Genomic DNA, 5153 nt, shown 5'->3' on the forward strand with positions numbered 1-5153 from the left:
GTTTCCGTCTACCAAATCAATTCACAAGGCTTTGGTTGGTCCGAGGCTATAGTAGAAGACACTTGCCCAAGGTGCCACGCACTGGGACTGAACCCAGAACCACGTGTTTGGGAAGCATGCTACCTACCATAGATATATATACACAGCACTCCAGATATATAATAATAATAATAATAATAATAATAATAATAATAATAATAATAATAATAATAATAGAAGCTTTGCAAAGGCAATTATAATAATAATAATAACAACAACAACAACAACAAAATATATGAATTTCACACACACAAACATATATATACATTTAGTATTTACTTTTATATTAGTACATGACAAACACTCATACACACACACACACGTCAGCCTCAGACATTTACACACGTCCATACGCACACACACATACACACCAACGCATGAAGCGCACATTACTTCACATAATGTACGCACTAGATTACTTATACACATACACACACACAGGTCCACATATTTTTGAGCTCCCCCATACATACTGACGCAATCGCCCCTCCACACCATCATACCTACACTCTCACGCACACCATCCTCACGTACACATGCGCACTTCCACACCTTAGATTCGTTCGGTGCACCGTTATTATCTCGCCTTCATTTATCCTTTTTCTTCCGGCAATTTCATCACGTGGAACCCGTTAAACTGTACACACTTTTTTTGTCTCTTTCCATTTTTTCCATTCGCTTTCCGCTTTTTCTCTTAATCCTTTCTGTGGTAGAGCGTAAGTTCGAAACGTCAAATACTTTTCCATTCTTCCCGAGTAAACTAATACAACTGCTTGCTGTTCCTTCCATCTGTCCTCACCTTTGTTTTCTGCAAATTTGAACTATGCACGCACACACTCACATACATTCATATATTCATGCATACATCTATACATACATACATAAAAACAGATACGATTTCCGTAGCCACACATAGAAATACACACACACACATACACGTACACATGTACGTGTGCAAACGTTTCTCTATATACATGTGTGAGTGTGCGTCTGTGTCAATACGTCTATTTTCATATGTATGTATTTTCATATGTATGTATTTGTCATAAAGCGAGCGATATCGAGAGAATGATAGAGAAGTAATTACGAGAGAACCTGATGCAAATATGACATCCTCAAATTCATCACGTCTTAAGAACTAGAATCGTTGCGATAAATTGAGAATATAAACTTCCTTATTATTACGAATATTGTCATTATTAATACCGCTGGCACAATACCAAGTGCGGAAGATGTTATCAATCGCTAAGTATGACGACTATAGCGACGACAAAGACGTTAATGATAATAATGAAACGATAATTTTCATACCCATAATAACAGCCTCCTTTTCAGCTTTTCTAGCTTGGAAATGCAAAGATATATAATTATGGTAATGGTAGATATTTTGTACGACATATTATCAAGTTTGTCACGTGGCATCTTAATTGCTTCGAATTTAGTTACCAGGCCAGCAATTTTGATGACAAGATCTTAGTCGGTACCAATACTTCTAGTATTTGACCGGTACTTGATGTAATTGACACTGGAATGGTACACGGCATTGTTGACTTTGGCATGATTTGAAATCGTCGTAGATTTTCGAACGGGGTTGAAACGAGCATCACAAAGTATATCTCCGGCGCATCACTAAATCTAAATCTATCAGCTCGCTCCTTGTTATATTTGAATAATAATTCTTTGTCAATTTCGTTCAAGGCAAGAAAGCTGAGGTGATATTGCATGTCGATCACATCGACCCTGGTACTTGAGCGTTGCTTATTTTATCGAATCTGAAAGGATGAAAGGAAAACTTTGACATTAACAATTGATTTCAAATCAGAACTGAAGAATCTGATTAGAAAAAATTCCACAAGCATTTTTGCAGAATGCAAACGATAATGCTACACATCTTTCGTATCAATAATAATAATAATAATAATAATAATAATAATAATAATAATAATAATGATAAATATATAAACATTAATTAATAGCTGGTATCGAACACTGTACATACTGGCTATGAAGTAAATAAAATTTTTATTTCTATTGGAGCCGTAGTCAAATCTCACCGTGGTCTATAATACCATTGATCACAATAGAATGTGTGCATACATACATAGATACATACATATATAAATACATACATACATACATACATGCATTCATATGTGTGTATGTGTGTGCGTGTGTATGTAGGCTCGAAACGTTAAGGACTTCTATATTTCCTGGCCGTAAAGCTCATGTACACTCATTGAATTTTTAACAACACAGACGCTCGCACGCAGGCATGCGCAGGCATATATATATATATATATATATATATATATATATATATATATATATACACATGTGTGTGTGTGTATCAATAACCATGAGATCCGATAATCTTTCGGAGTGTACTAAGTAATCCCGGATGTGACACAAGCCATGCAGAAAGGAAGTTGTTGGATGGTTGTTGATATAATGTTGAGCCACACTTTCACATTGGAATGTTTCTAATTTACCTGACCAAACTCCTACGAACTGGCTACTTCCGCTAATTAATATATTCCGGCTAAAGTCCCTGTAGTATGTCTTCCCTGTAGTGATCTACGGATATCGACTACCGAATACTGCCATTACGTAGCACTTCTATACGAGAATATGTTGGCCGATACCCATTTATGTTGAGGATGCTTTCTTCATTTTAACACATTAGACTCGGAGGTCGTATAACGAGTCACGAGCATTGTCTTTCGTCCATATTAGGAGGCAAAAAAGATGAGAAATATCAATTTCTGATGCACCACTGTGATCATTTACTCTCTGTGGGATCATATACCAATCCCAAAATCTTCTTATCTCCTACTAATATGAATAAAATATTTTCATTTGTCGACATCATATTATCTGTGCATGCAAGGGCAAATGTGTGTCTTCGTGTATGCATGGGTTCGTGCGCGTGGGCGTCTGTGGCTACGTATGGCCGTGCGTGTGTACGCCTGTGCGCGTGTATGTGTTTGAGAGTGAGTGTATTTTGGGGTATATTTGCTTTTGCACGTATGTGCATATATGAGGGTGCGTGCGACAATGTGTATGAGCATATTTTTGCATTTGTGCGTGCGACAATGTGTATGAGCATATTTTTGCATTTGTGCGTGCATGCATGTCTCCGTGCATCCTTGCGCATGCGTTTGTGTCTCTGAGTGTGAATTTTGTAACTCTTCTTATTGCTAAAAGCGTTTCTATACCGGGTTCCTCTTGTATTAAACTCAACAAAAATATCTCCTTCTTCATACAAAACATGCTTGACACGTTTCTATTTTCATGTTTCCTGTTTTCTATGGCTTTGTTCGTTTCAGTTTTACCATAAGAAGGCGTTGCTTCCATCTATAGTCGCCATTTTGTGTTAAATATGAAAGAAAAACAAACGTTAGACGAAAAGTGTTCGACGATACATTTTTTTTTTTTTCAATAAACAGGAACAAAATAAATGTTATTAAAAGCAGACACTCATTTCTCTTTGCGAGAAGTCCACGTGACATGACAAATTGTTGGAAAATTCTACAAAACGTAACATCAAAATAGTGAAGCGATAGATAAAATATCGTAGTAGCCAAAAACCAGCAACAAACATAAAAAGAAGGAAAAAAGAACATCAACAACAACAACAACAATAACAACAAAAAGAATAGTAATAATGTTGATGACGTTGATGATGATGATGATGATGATGATGATGATGATGATGATGATGATGATGATGTTGATGATAATAATAATAATAATAATAATAATAATAATAATAATAATAATAATAATAATGATAATAATAAAGGCACAAAGACTTAAATTTTGGAGGAGAGGTCTAGTTGATTGCATCGTCCCCCTGTAAATTCACTGGTGATACTTTTTACCGATTCCGGAGGGATGAAAGGTAAAGACATCGTTGGGATTTGAACTCAGAATGTAGCGACGGGCGTTTCGTCCAGTGTGCTCATGATTGTGCCAGCTAGCCGCCTTAATAACAACAACAACAACAACAACAAACCTTTCTACTGTAGGTACAAGCCAAATTTTTGTTTATGCGTGTAGTGGGGCACGGGGACTGGTTGGCGACATCTTAATAATAAACAAAAGGACAACGACAACACTAGCAATAGAGATGACAAGAGAAAAATAAATTGCGATAATTTTAAGAATAATAATAACGATTTAATAATAATAATAATAATAATAATAATAATAATGAATAATAATAATAATAATAATAATGATAATAATAATAATGATAACAGAACATCAATTAGAAAAAAAATTGCAGTTATTTTTTTCAGTTTGCATTGTAAGTCCTTATCTACTTTTCATATTAATTATGATATAGACGTACCTGACAAAAGTCTCAATATGAACATACACTCACAGACACACATACACTCACAGACACACATAATCTCACCCAGAAATACACGCAGACAAGCACACACATACGCACGTTGATATACACAGACATACAGAAGTCTACATATGCTAACGTCTTTGTTCATTCGAAGCTAATGCTTTGTACTATTATCATACGAGAGTTTCCTCATTGGAAGCTCTTCAAGTGTGTACTGTTAACATTGTATTAATAAAGTCACACAAGCAAGGACCGTGATATCATTGTCTGAAAAGCAGAGTCGATTGCAATGCTAGATAACACGTGACAGAATGATATTATTGGTTTTTTATTCTTGACTGTGTTTCATAGCATCGTCATTGTTCATAGAAATAATAAACCTGAATAATAATAAAAAAAAAAAGATGAATGCGATAACAGGCATAAACGTGTAGTTAAGAAGCTAGCTTTGCAACCTTGTTCTTTCGGTTTCAGTCCCATTACAGGGCATTTTCAACGACTGACTTCTACTGTGCCCTGGACCATAGAGTATACCGTGAGCGAATGTGAGAGAGAAAAGCTATGTGGAAGCCAGTCGTATACATACATATATATATAATTCAAAAATAGGATAAAAATTTATAAGAATTTATCAAGTAGTTAACGTGAAAAGCCTCATAAGGGTAAAATTTATTAATTATTCCCTTTAAATATATTTATTTATATTAAGAGCATTCATGCATAGTAGTGCCCTTAATATATATATATATAT

Source organism: Octopus bimaculoides, chromosome 21 (assembly GCF_001194135.2).
Source record: "Octopus bimaculoides isolate UCB-OBI-ISO-001 chromosome 21, ASM119413v2, whole genome shotgun sequence".
NCBI classification, from domain to species: domain Eukaryota; kingdom Metazoa; phylum Mollusca; class Cephalopoda; order Octopoda; family Octopodidae; genus Octopus; species Octopus bimaculoides.